We start from the raw sequence: 14,260 nt of genomic DNA on the forward strand, positions 1-14,260 counted from the left end.
TGCCCGGGTCTGCATTTACTCTTTCCTTCCACCCAACAAACCTTACCCAGCGCCCACCAGATGCCCGGCGCAGGCTGGGATGCGGCAGGCTCCCAGAGGACCCAGAGCGCCAAGGGCTAGCGCTGCGCTCTCCACTAGCCGCATGTGGTTGGTTATGAAGCACTTGAAATTGTGGCTCCAATGAACTGGAATGTTTTTGTTTTGTTTCTTAGTGAAAGACAGAGGCGGATTAAGGTTGGTTGAGGCGCCAGGTGCAGAAGAAAATATTCAGGTCCTTAAAAAAAAGAGAGGGAAAATAAAAACACATGTTAACCATACTTTTAAATAAATAAAAAATATTATGTACTATTAATGTTAAAATTGCACATATGAAACCAAACTTGGTGTCATTAGAAAAAAGTGTAAAATTGGTGTTTTGCGGGAGGAGGTGGGGCCTCCAGCCCAGCCAGTGACCTCCTGCTCAAGCCATGGGCTTAAACTAGCGACCTTGGGGTCATGGCTAAGATCCCACGCGCAAACCCCGGACCTTGCGCTCAAGCTGGAACCCTGAACTCAAGCTGTGTGAACCTGTGCTCAAGCTAGCGACCTCAGGGTTTCAAACCTGGGTCCTCTGCATCCCAGGCCAATGCTCTATCCACCCTGCTACCACCTGGTCAAGTTGACCTGAAATGCTTTTAAGTTGTAGGACCAAAAATGAATTCTTTTAACCATATATTTAGCCAATCTTTCGCTTGATCCTACCTTCGGGTGTGTTGTGAAGCATCTGAAGACTCCAAGGATAGGTTTTTCTGTTTCTGGTTGAAGTACTTGTTGAGTTTATGGGGAGATTTTCGGTATCGCTTCCTACCGCGCCATCACTGTGACGTCCGAGAACTCCTGCAACTTTTTGCAAAAATGAATTCTTTTAAAACGCAGTTACAAGTTCTAAACTGATTGCGTGTTGAAATGGTATTATTTTGGGTATAGTTTGTTAAACAAAATATTATTAAAATAAATTTCACTTGTTTCTCCTTTTCTAAAAATACAGCTACTAGACAATTTAAAATTACATCTAGGCCTGACAGGTTGGCTCAATTGGTTAGAGCATCTAATTGATACTTATTATGGTGAGGAAGTTCACCAGGTCCTGGCGCCAGGGCGGGGACAGTCTTTCCGGGCACAGAACAAAGGTTAAACTGCATAAACTGACTTAATTTTAAGTTTGGTTTTATCATGTACTGCTAAGATATTTCATAGATTGTTCAAGTAAATCAATTTTAATTATGCATTCTTTTATCTTAAATGATTTTAACACACATATTTGAATAAAATATAAAGAAGAGACTCCCCTCCAAAATTAAAATTATGCCTATTTCACTTCTATCTGATAATGTTGGTCTTGGGCAGGAACCCATAGGCTATTCCCAAATATCATATTTCTTCATGTATAATCACACTTTTGTAAAAAAATTTGGGGTCTAAAAACTGGGTGCATCTTATACAGTGGTTGTAGATTTTTCTTTTACTTGCATGTCCTGCTTTTTTGAGCTTGTTTTTGCGCTCATTGTTGAAGACAGTGATTCGTCATCAGACACAGATGAGGACAAGCTAATGGATGAGAGTTTTGACAGTGACGAGGAGTTGTATGAATTTTATGATGAATAAAACTTGAGTTCAATAACTTTATGTAATACCTTTTTTTTTTCAAATTTCAGGCCCCAAAATTAAGGTCCATCTTATACATGGGGAAATATGGTACCTCTCCTGATTCTTCGTTCTAGAATATATTCAGCTCTTCCTTACTTCCTTCAGAAAATATTTGGGAAAGGCCTAGTATTCACCGGTCCTGACACTAATGTTGGTTCTCAAACTCGGGAGTTTCTCAGGATGCATTTGAAACCACCTACACACACACACACACACACACACACACACACACACACACACGGCAAGAAGAGAGGAAAGAAAAAGACTGACTGCTGCAGATGCGAAGGTGGCAGTGTTAGCAATCCAGGGAAGTTAGCTACCAGGCTGTCTTGGGCGCCATAGAGAAGTAGATCTCCAAACCCACACCAGAATCTTAAAGTTTCTATAGAGATCTTAACAGGGTTTAGTCACATGTGTGGTCCTTACTCTCTCAAGGCTGCATTTTTTTTTTAATATTAATATTTTTTTATTAAATTTAATGCAGTGACATTGATAAATCAGGGTACATATGTTGAGAGAAAATATCTCTAGATTATTTTGACATTTGATTGTGCTGTATACCCCTCCCGCAAAGTTAAATTGTCTTCTGTCACCTTCTATCTGGTTTTCTTTGTGCCCCTCCCCTCCCCTAACCCCTCTCTCCTTCTTCACCCCCTCCCCCCTCCCCCAACCCCCCCCCCCCGCCCCTGTTGCCATCACATTCTTGTTCATGTCTCTGAGTCTCATTTTTATGTCCCTTCTATGTATGGATTCATCTCAGTTTTTTTTCTGATTTACTTATTTCACTCCGTATAATGTTATCAAGGTCCATCCATGCTATTGTAAATGATCCGATGTCATCATTTCTTATGGCTGAGTAGTATTCCATAGTATATATGTACCAAAGTTTTTTAATCCACTCGTCCTCTGACGGACACTTGGGCTGTTTCCAGATCTTCGCTATTGTGAACAATGCTGCCACAAACATGCGGGTGCATTTCTCCTTTTCGAGCCGTTCTATGGTGTCCTTGGGGTATATTCCTAAAAGTGGGATAGCTGGGTCAAAAGGCGGTTCGATTTTCAGTTTTTTGAGGAATCTCCATACTGTTTTCCACAGTGGCTGCACCAGTCTGCATTCCCACCAGCAGTGCAGGAGGGTCCCCTTTTCTCCACATCCTCGCCAGCACTTATTCTGTGTTGTTTTGTTGATAAGCGCCATTCTGACTGGTGTAAGGTGATATCTCATTGTGGTTTTAATTTGCATTTCTCTAATGATTAGTGATGTTGAGCATTTTTTCATATGCCTATTGGCCATCTGTATGTCCTCTTTGGAGAAGTGTCTATTCATCTCTTTTGCCCATTTTTGGATTGGGTTGTTTGTCTTCCTGGTGTTGAGTTTTACAAGTTCTTTATAAATTTTGGTTATTAACCCCTTATCAGACGTATTGTCAAATATGTTCTCCCATTGTGTAGTTTGTCTTTTTATTCTGTTCTTGTTGTCTTTAGCTGTGCAAAAGCTTTTTAGTTTGATATAGTCCCATTTGTTTATCCTGTCTTTTATTTCACTTCCCCGTGGAGATAAATCAGCAAATATATTGCTCCGAGAGATGTCGGAGAGCTTACTGCCTATGTTTTCTTCTAAGATGCTTATGGTTTCACGGCCTACATTCAAGTCTTTTATCCATTTTGAGTTTATTTTTGTGAGTGGTGTAAGCTGGTGATCTAGTTTCATTTTTTTGCAGGTAGCTGTCCAATTTTCCCAACACCATTTGTTAAAGAGGCTGTCTTTACTCCATTGTATTTCCTTACCTCCTTTGTCAAATATCAGTTGTCCATAGAACTGTGGGTTTATTTCTGGGTTCTCTGTTCTGTTCCATTGATCTATATGCCTGTTCTTATGCCAGTACCAGGCTGTTTTGAGTACAACGGCCTTGTAGTATAACTTGATATCAGGAAGTGTGATACCTCCCACTTTATTCTTCTTTTTTAAGATTGCTGAGGCTATTCGTGTCCTTTTTTGGTTCCATATAAATTTTTGGAATATGTGTTCTATATCTTTGAAGTATGTCATTGGTATTTTAATTGGTATTGCATTGAATTTATAAATTGCTTTGGGTAATATAGACATTTTAATGATGTTTATTCTTCCTAACCATGAGCACGGTATATGCTTCCACTTGTTAGTATCTTCCTTGATTTCTTTTATCAATGTTTTGTAATTTTCCGAGTACAAGTCTTTAATCTCCTTGGTTAAGTTTACTCCTAGGTACTTTATTTTTTTGGTTGTAATTGTGAAGGGGATTGTTTTCTTAATTTCTCTTTCTGACTGTTCATTGTTGGTGTATAAAAATGCTTCTGATTTCTGAGTATTGATTTTATATCCTGCCACTTTGCTGAATTTATTTATCAGGTCCAGTAGTTTTTTGACTGAGACTTTAGGGTTTTCTATATACAATATCATATCATATGCAAATAATGATAGTTTTACTTCTTCTTTTCCAACTTGAATGTCAAGGCTGCATTTTTGAAACTGCTCCTCATATAGGAAGAGTGGGTAGAACTTACATTCCAAGGAGGGGGTAGGGGCGAAGATCCTCCAATTGCCTGGGTCCATCTCTCTGGTCAACTGGTGGTCACCTCCTCTCTATTACTTCTCCTAACAGCTAGACAGTGTGAGAATAGAGTGAAGAGCAAAGTAATAGAGTCTGCCCATCACCTCATATTGCTCATAGGTATGGACCCTGAGAAAGAAGATAACTACTAAGAAGAGCTCCTGGTGGCTAACTGGGCTCAAATTCAACACACAGAACCTAGCAACCATTTCTATACAGGAGAAATGCAAACTGTACTTTAGGAAGAAGGCTGTACTTATCTACCTTCTGACCTGCCTACCTGTACTGTGTTTCTGCCATCTGAGCCAACCCTTATAAACAAAGTTCCTGGAACCCTATTTCAACCTATAGGACTGAGGTTTACCTCATCTCATTGGAGCTGTGCAGCTATATCCCCATCAGCTTCTTTACTGACCAATCAGAATGTCTCAATTCTGACTAATCAGGAAAGTGCCTTTTCTACCAAGCAAACTGTGAGGATTTGGAGTCTTCATTTGCATGAGGACAAACCAATCAGGGACCAGGGGTGGGGACTTTTGTCTATATAAGTCATTTCCCTTCTTGTTGTGGGAGTGCACTTTCCCTTTCCCAGAAGAGTGAGGACTGTGTTTCCATGGCTGTAACTGAAACACTAAAAATGAAATACTAAGGATAGTCTGACTGGAGCCTGGAGCATTCAGACCAGTACGGACTACTACTAATGGTGATGTTGTTGTTACAGCCAGGCTGTATCACAGTTGAGCTGTTTGCACTGAATAAAGCTTCCTTTTCTCACTGCACCCTAAATTGGGGATTCCTATTGATGTTAAATTGATGCCAATTACCATTGGTCAACAAATGACAGGTGAGAGAGGGCTACTAAGTAAAGTGTATGATGATTAGTGTCAACAAAAGTTTAATGCCACCAATCTAATGCTAACAGGAGTCCCCAGTCCGGGGTGCAGTAAAGGAGAAACTTTATTAGGTAAACAGTTCACAAATAGGAAATGTGCTTTCTGGTAGAGATCGGAAGTGCATTCCTCCAGACTCAAGAGAAGCTCCTTTTTATAAAGTTCCTGCTTTAGTTCCAGTTTGGTCCTTTTTTATGCAAACAAAGGATCCAAATTTGCAGTCAGTTTGGTCCAAATGGCAATAGAGTGGTTGGATTCTTGCACCCTGATAAGCTGTTGTGAAGACATTCTGATTGGTCAGTATGATGCAGATGATTGAATGGGGCAGGTCTCAATTCATTGATTGGAAGATGATAACAGGAACTCCCTTCAAAGGGTTGATTTAGACACAGGAGGACAGCAGTTCAGTTTGTAGCTTTTTCATGGAGTATAGTGTGTATTAGAGGGCTCTGCTAGACTCTAGTTATAAATTAATGCCCAGTTAACAATGAGGAATCCTTCTTGGCTGATATATTCCTTCTCAAAGTCTACACCAGAAATGGCAACCTAAGATATGGAGGGAAATATTTGCAAATCATCTGATAAACCATTAATATCCAGAATTTTAAAAAAAGTTAAAAAATAACTCAACAACAACAAACAAATTATTAGATTAGAAAATGGTCCAAAGACTTGAATAGACATTTCTCCAAAGGAAATATATAAATGGCCAACAACACATGAAAAGATGCCACTGTCACTAATCATAAGAGAAATGCAAATCAAAACCACAGTGAGATATCATTTTATGTTCATTAGGATGGCCACTATAAAAACTAAAATAAAAATAACAAATGTTGGTGAAGATGTGGAGAAATTGAAACTCTGTGCACTGTTGGTAAGAATGTAAAGTGGTGCAGCCATTTTAAGAAACAGTATGGAAATTCCTTTATATATTAAAAATAGTAATCTCACTTTTGGCTGACATCCAAAAGAATTCAAAGCAGCATCTCAAAGAGCTATTTGCACACTCAGGTTTATTGCAGTGTTATTGACAATAAATAGCCAAAAAGTAGACACAACCAAAATGTTTATCAACAGATGAACAGATAAAGAAAACGTGATATAGACCTGACCTGTGGTGGTGCAGGGGATAAAGCATCAACCTGGAACACTGAGGTTGCCAGTTCAAAACCCTGGGCTTCTCCAGTCAAAGCTACATATGGGAGTTGATGTTTTCTGCTCCTCCCCTCATCCCCTCCTTCTCTCTCTTTCTCTCTCTACTTTCTAATATGAATAAATAAAGTATTTTAAAAAATGAAAATGTGATATATACATACAATGGAATATCATGCAACCTTTAAAAAGAAGGAAATTCTGCCTGACCAGGCGGTGGCGCAGTGGATAGAGCGTCGGACTAGGATGTGGAAGGACCCAGGTTCGAGACCTTGAGGTCGCCAGCTTGAGCGCGGGCTCATCTTGCTTGAGCAAAAAAAAGCTCACCAGCTTGGACCCAAGGTCACCAGCTTGAGCAAGGGGTTACTCTGTCTGCTGAAGGCCCGCGGTCAAGGCATATATGAGAAAGCAATCAATGAACAACTAAGGCGTCGCAACGAAAAACTGATGATTGATGCTTCTCATCTCTCTCCATTCCTGTCTGTCTGTCCCTGTCTATCACTCTCTCTGACTCTCTCTCTGTTCCTGTAAAAAAAAAAAAAAAAAAAAAAAAGAAAGAAAGAAAGAAAGAAAGAAAGAAAGAAAGAAAGAAAGAAAGAAAGAAAGAAAAGGAAATTCTGATATATGCTACAACATGGATGAACTTCAAGGACATTATGCGAAGTAAAATAAGCCATTTCCAAAAAAAGCAAGTAATGTATCATTCAACTTATATGAAGTATTGAAAGTAGTCAGAATCATAGAAAATAGAAAAGGTTGGGAGGAAGAGGGGGGAATTAGTATTTAATGGGTATAGAGTTTCAATTTTGCAAGATGAAAATTCTAGAGATCTGTTGCACAGCAATGTGGATATACTTAACACTACTAAGCTGTACACTTTAAAATGGTTAACACGGTAAATTTAATGTTATGTGTTTTTTGACACAACCTGAAAAATTGTACTATAGCATGAATGCAATTGTGATCATTGCGACCAAGGAGAACTATGTGGTGTGATAGGATTTTAAATTTAGGGAGTGTATCGGGTGTCAAGGGAGGCTTCCATAAGGAAGTGATGCTTTGGATAAGTTCAGGGTCAGAGTTAAACAGGGGAGGTGGGCAGGCAGTATGGGTAGAGGGGGAAGCCTATGCAAAGACCCCAGGGAAACTGGGCACATGAGAAGATTGAATTTATTTTATATAGTGCGGTTCTCTCAAACTTTCATGCTTTGTAAACCAATTGATAATGATGATAACAACCAACATGCACAAAAAATTAATCCACAGTTCATTACTTAATTAACATTATTGGTAAATGTAGAGATTCTGAACCAGACAACTTGAGTTCAGATTCCAGCTCTGCTGTGTTCCTTTACTAACTTCATAATCTTGGACAAATTAGTGAATCTCTGTGCCTCAGTTTCCTCATCTGTAAAATAGGGACAATAACAAGACTTACCACACCTGTTTTAAGGATTTAATGAAGTAGCGTATACCATGAGTTATATGATATATGCAGTGTCTGACACACTGTAAGGGCTATGGAAGTGCTTGTGAAATATAATAAAATGTAATTGTATGCCACTAATTGTGCTAATCACTCTTCATGCTATGATATATTGCAAAAATGGTCACAAGTTCCTCCCATCCCTGTAAGCATACCCTTTTGCAAATGTAACCTTACAGAATCCAACTTCTTGTATAAAAGCAGGGTGCCTCCCAAACCAGCAGGCTAATATTGATCCCCGAGGGTCTCCCCCTCTATCCTGGTCCTCCTGCATGCTCCCCTCTCAGGAAGTGGCAGCTCCATCCTTCCAGATGGCTGCCCTGCTCAGAAACCTTGGAGAAGTCATCAATGTCTCTTTCTACTCCTCATATTTACTCTGCTAACAAATCCTGGTGGTCTAATCTTTATATGCAGAATCTGACCACTTCTCACTGTACCCACTGCCACCTCCCTGGCCCAGGCCACCATCACTTCTGGATTAGTGCACTGACCTAGTCATGGTCTTCCTGCATCCATCCTTGTCCCTCACGGTTTCCTCTCAAGCCAGCATTAAGGCTGAGCCTGCTAAGGCACAAGCAGATCCTGTCCCTCTTCGTTTACATACCTTCAGCGGCTCCCACCTGACCCAGAGTAAAAGCCACAAAGCCCCAATGATGGTTTGTGAGGTCCAGTGCTCTGCCCCATCCCCCTGCTGACTCCATCCCTCACTACTCTCCACCTTGCAGACTCAGCTCCACCACACTGGCCTCTCCAGTGCACTCCAGCACAGCCCAGTCCTGCCTCAGGGCCGTTGCACTTGCTCTTCTCTTTGCCTGGAGCAATGTTCCCTCAGAGATCTACATAACCCCCTCATCTCTTTCCTATGAGCCATAGCCACCTTCCTCATCCCTCTAGTCACATCTACATCTTGCCCCAAGCTCTGTACATCTCTTTACAGTTTAAAAGCACTTTCATACCTGTTATCATGTGTGACAACTACACAACCCTGTAGGAGGGATATTAGTGAAGTCAAGAGTCACATTGTCCTTGACTGCAATTTTTGATGGAGAAACAGACAAAACCAGGCGATTTGAGCAGGACCAATTTATTCAGGGTAAAAATACTGTGATTCAACCATGTCTTCTGGCTCCAGTCCAGGTGTTTTCATCTCAAGCAGCAAGGCTATGTGTGCAGTGGTTAGGCGTGCAAGCTGTTTGGATAGACAAGATTTTGAAATTTGCTTATACCACCCCCTAGCTGTGTGACACTGGCAAGTTGCTAGCCCTCTCTGTGTCTCCATTTTCTCAATTATCAAACAGGGAAAATAATAGTACTTATCTCATAGGATTGTTTTGAGTGTTGACTGAGGTGAGATCTGGGATGTCACAATTAGCTGGTTTAAATTTTTTTAAATGTAATCATCTTTGTGTTCATTCAAGAATGTTTTTGGAGTGGCCCTCAAATCGGCCCACATTTTTTCAGCTAACTAGATGGGGAGGGACTGGAGAGTTTGAGACTATCTATTTTAAAGATAGCAAAACTAAGGCTTCGGTCACAAAAGCGGTTTTAAACAGTGCTTGTGGGGAGAAAGTGGCTGTGAAACTTCCACAGCAACCAGAAGGCAGGCTCCCCAGAGGTAGGGCAGAGCTGTTGACATCCCCTGGAGCACTCATTATGTCCAAGACACAATTTCATTTTACCATCCACCGAGATGATGGTGTTTGTACACTGCAAGGGTGCTTGCAATGAATACAAAGGGAGCCTCTGAGCCTCTGCTAGTCGGGTCTGTGCTCAGTTCAAGGGATGCGATCTACTCAGACCTGCTCCCCTGCTCCTCCTGGTAGGAAATCCTGAAGTCTGTCCAGAAGGTGCAGTGGCAGGAAAGGGAGCTCACCCAGGCTAAGTACTTTTTATTCTTGTTTCTGTGTCACTGGAAACAAACATATGTTATATATATATCTCTGTAAAGTTGAACAAGTATTATTACTGTATTTTCCTAAGTTCAAAAGCCATTTAAAATAGTTTTAAAAGGTATAATTAAATTGAAAATTCCACAAGGTGATTCTGAGGGGCACGCTGAATTAAAGATTGAAATATTATAACCTTATAAATTGTGATAGGAATATGTAGCTGAAGAAAGTGAAAATGTTGCCCTGTGTGCCAACAATAACAAATGCTAACATTTATGAGCACTTACTGTAAATACATTTAATTCCCACAACAGCCCTGTGAGGTAAGTGACTTGTAGTAGCCAGCCTCCAAGATGGCGGTCAACTACTCTCACCTCCTGGTGTTCAGGCTTCCGTGTATTGTCCTCATGAACTGAGTAGGGCTGATCTGTATAACCAGTGGAATATTGTGGAAATGACAGTATGTTACCTCCATGGCTAGGTCATAAGAGACCCTGCTGTTTCTGCCTTTTGCGCTCCCTCTTGAGCCTCCTGCTCTGGGAGAAGCCAGTGCCATGTTGGGAGAACACTCAGGAAGCGCTGTGGAAAAACCCATGTGGGGAGGAACCAAGGCCGAATCCAATCAAGGATCATGAATTGCATTTAGTTTCATGCCTCTTTATGCCCCTTTAATCTTTTAATCTTTCATTTGTCCCTGTTATGTTTTTGTCTTGTCATTTAAAACATTGGCATTTTTGAACATGTAGGCCAGTTTCTGCACAGGAAGTGCCCAGTTGGGCTGTGCCCCTTTCCTCCTGAGCCGATTCAGTTCATAGGTAAGGTTATGTCACATTGGAAGTTTTATCCCATTGGTGCTTTCGAACTGGATCTCTTCTTTGCCTACAAATGTCTCTAATGTGCAGGTACTGTTTGTTTTGTGCTGACGATCACAAATCACTCTGACATTTGATTTTTTTTGAAATTGCAAAGATTCAATAGACCCAAATCTTGACCCTGAGAGAAGATCCTAAAGAAGAATCATAAATGTGAACAGAAAGAATATAAATTTACAGATATGACCGGAATGTCAACAAATCAAACTGTTCCAAACTTGGTGCTTTAAACTCCCAAATTCACACCTCAATAAAGCAGACAAACTTAACATCACCAACAGTAGAACAGCAGACAAACTTAACATCACCAACAGTAGAACAATCGACATCAGGTACTTCCTGGTGATGGAACATGAAATATACAAAGCAATAAAATTTCCCGAACAAACTTTGAAAACTAATTTAGGGTAACTTTTTTTTTCACCTGGCCAACACCAGGTAAAATTACATAACTAGAAGAAGAAATCAACATTACCATTCACTAACACAAACATCTAATGAAAAACAATTGAGTGAATTTAACAAACATTTATATACCACTTACTATGGGCTAGGCACTGTTCTAAGTGCTTTACAAAGATGACTTCATCTTCCAACAACTTTAAGAGTTGGGCTGGAACCGGGGCGAGGGAGTGGTGGGATCAGAGACACTAGCTCTCAGGTACCAACACAGCACTTGAAAAACCCTGAGTGTCTCTTGTGTTGTGCCCAGGCACACTGCCTGCCTTACTCTAGTCCCAGCCCTATGTTGGCGGCAGGCCCTGTCATTGCAATCATTTGACAGGTGAGAAAACAAGAGTTCAGAGAAGTTCAGCAACTCGCTCCAGATCACAGCTAGTGAGTGGCAGAGCCAGCTGCAGAACCCAGGCTGGCTAGCTCTAGAACCCATGCTCTTAACCACCTCTCTCCGCAAATAGGACATTTTAATGCAAAAAAAAGGAGGGATCACAGAGCAGAATGTAACAGTTCTTCCCAAGAAAGCAGGCTTTGCAACTTGACACACTCATATACATATTAGGTTTGGGTCCAGGGCCCCTTACCAGGGGCCAGGTTAAACTTGAAGTAAAGTAACTCGGGGCCAGGGCAGTCCCAGTAGCTCTCCACCTCAGCAATCCTGATTGATACCTGACCCTCGGACATTCGGCCAGCTAGTCATTCTCCCCTTCATTTACCGACCGACCGTTCTGTTGCTTGGCTATTAGTCACCACCTCTTTCATTGTTTAACACTTCCATTTTTCATCTGCCACAGGTAATGGTTTTCCCCCCTGCAGCGAGAAATACAGCCAAACTCACTCTTCTATAGGCTGAGGCTTTTCATCCTCTCTCTGCTGACACCACTAGGGTCTCAGCCCATCTGTTCACAGATGCATAAACAAACTTCTTATAAAACTCATCAGACCCTGTGCATCTCTCCTTTGGCGACCTAACGTTTGATGCTGAAACCCAGGATGGAACCAGGACCTTTAGATGACCTCTCTACTTTAGATCTAAACCAGGGGTCCCCAAACTACGGCCCGCGGGCCACATGCGGCCCCCTGAGACCATTTATCCGGCCCTTGCAGCACTTCCAGAAGGGGCACCTCTTTCATTGGTGGTCAGTGAGAGGAGCACAGTTCCCATTGAAATACTGGTCAGTTTGTTGATTTAAATTTACTTGTTCTTTATTTTAAATATTGTATTCCCGTTTTGTTTTTTACTTTAAAATAAGATATGTGCAGTGTGCATAGGGATTTGTTCATAGTTTTTTTTTTTATAGTCCAGCCCCCCAACGGTCTGAGGGACAGTGAACTGGCCCCCTGTGTAAAAAGTTTGGGGACCCTTAATCTAAACCCTAGTGTCCTTCTCCAATATGTAGATCTCTTCCTCTGCAGCCCTTCTTATCAATTATCACAACGTACCATCACCCTTCTTTCTCAACTTCCTAGCAAGTAAAGGTTACCAACTTTCACCTAAAGAAGTCCAAATTTTAACTCCCTGAGTCATTTACTTAGGACTCACTATCACTCCTCAACACCGAGCTATAACGACTGACCGGAAAAAACTCATCAGGCCTGTGCGTCCCTCCTTTGGCGACCTAACAATACACAGATAAATGTACCAGGGACTTGTAATAAAAATTTAATGCCCCAAAGTTCTGTGCGCCACAGCTTGTGGTAAGTGCCAAAAAGAGCTGATGGGGAGAATTTCCCAGCCTGGTCAAGAGGAGGCCACTGGGCCTTGGTTTTGAGGCTTGTGAGCAGCGGCAGGGGGATGCCGATCTCTGATCTTCGTGTTTGTTACAGTTCAGCTCTTGAAGGGACCAGGATTAAAACTGGGTTGTCCCTGGAAGAGGGGGCATAGTCTGTGCTTAGTGAGAAGGGGGTGTGGTTTAGGGCTGCAGTAGATGTAGGGCAGGGGTTCTCAAACTTTTTACACAGGGGGCCAGTTCACTGTCCCTCAGACCGTTAGAGGGCTGGACTATAAAAAAGCTATGAACAAATCCCTATGCACACTGCAGATATCTTATTTTAAAGTAAAAAAACAAAACGGGAACAAATATAATATTTAAAATAAAGAACAAGTAAATTTAAATCAACAAACTGACCAGTATTTCAATGGGAACTGTGCTCCTCTCACTGACCACCAATGAAAGAGGTGCCCCTTCCGGAAGTGCGGCAGGGGCCGGATAAATGGCCTCAGGGGGCCGCATGCGGCCCGTGGGGCCGTAGTTTGGGGACCCCTGATGTAGGGACTGGGAGACAGGAAGGATGGACGTGCTTTCTAGATGGACCCGGTGGTCCAGCTCCGAGCTCCTGGGCAGGGACACACCTGTGTCAGAGGCAGACCATAAACACTCAGGCCTTAGAAGGACAATTGAACTCTCTCCAGCAGGGAGAGAGAACCTCTCTGTGAAAGGGCCCTTTGCTGGCAGCCAAGAGCCTGGAAAACTAAAAGTGGACCTGGCCTCTCCTGACCTCAGAGGTGTTTAACCTTTTGTGATTTACTTTGCAATTTACCTTAAGGTTGCCTCTCATGACCCCAAATAAAGAAGTATTGCATTTAAACATCACGGAACAATTCATACCAGAAAGAGAGACTGACTCCCTTCCCTCGCTCCGTTATCTTTCACATTTCAACAGGGTCCAGAGCCCATGCTGTCAGGGGCTGACCCAGAGTTTGGAGCCCCCTTCCCAGCTCTAAAGTGAATTTCACAGACCCACCCATTCATGCACTCAGCCGGCGTCAGCCAGCTGAATGTGTCTGCGTGCCAGGCAGTCCAGGCACGTGGAGGGAAAACAGTCCCTGATAGGTGATGGTTCCACTAACAGTTTTTCAACTGAGTGATGCTGTGTTTTCAGCTGTGTGGTTAGTGGTGAGAACCCATACAACCGTTCTGTTATTCACTTTTGGTACAGTATTCAATAAATTACAGGAGCTACTCAACATTTTATTTAAAAATAGGCTTTGTGTTAAGAGGATTTTGCCCAACTGGAGGCTAATGTAAACGTTCTGAGCACATTTAAGGTAGGCCAGGCTAAGCTGTGCAGTTCAGTAGGTTAGGCGTATTAAATGCATTTTTGACTTACTATATTTTTAACTTACAAAATAGATCTATCAGGACATAACCTCATTAGAGGTCAAGGAGCACCTGTGTATCAGGGATCACAGAGAGCACAGTGCCCCTTCCCCTCTGGAACTTTCATTTCAGTG

At 41.9% G+C, this 14,260-nt stretch overlaps 1 protein-coding gene across 1 annotated transcript in view; it reads right to left on the reverse strand.

Moving 5' to 3' along the window:
• TMC5 (transmembrane channel like 5) overlaps positions 1-68 on the reverse strand; it is an 81,564-nt gene extending 81,496 nt beyond the window's left edge. The window contains exon 1 of the mRNA XM_066274722.1: positions 47-68. The gene's annotated coding sequence lies outside the window, so the exon portion shown is untranslated. The remainder of the gene's footprint in view (positions 1-46) is intronic.
• Between the last annotated feature and the right edge of the window lie 14,192 nt (positions 69-14,260).

This window comes from Saccopteryx bilineata, chromosome 4 (genome assembly GCF_036850765.1).
Source record: "Saccopteryx bilineata isolate mSacBil1 chromosome 4, mSacBil1_pri_phased_curated, whole genome shotgun sequence".
Classification (NCBI taxonomy): Eukaryota; Metazoa; Chordata; class Mammalia; order Chiroptera; family Emballonuridae; genus Saccopteryx; species Saccopteryx bilineata.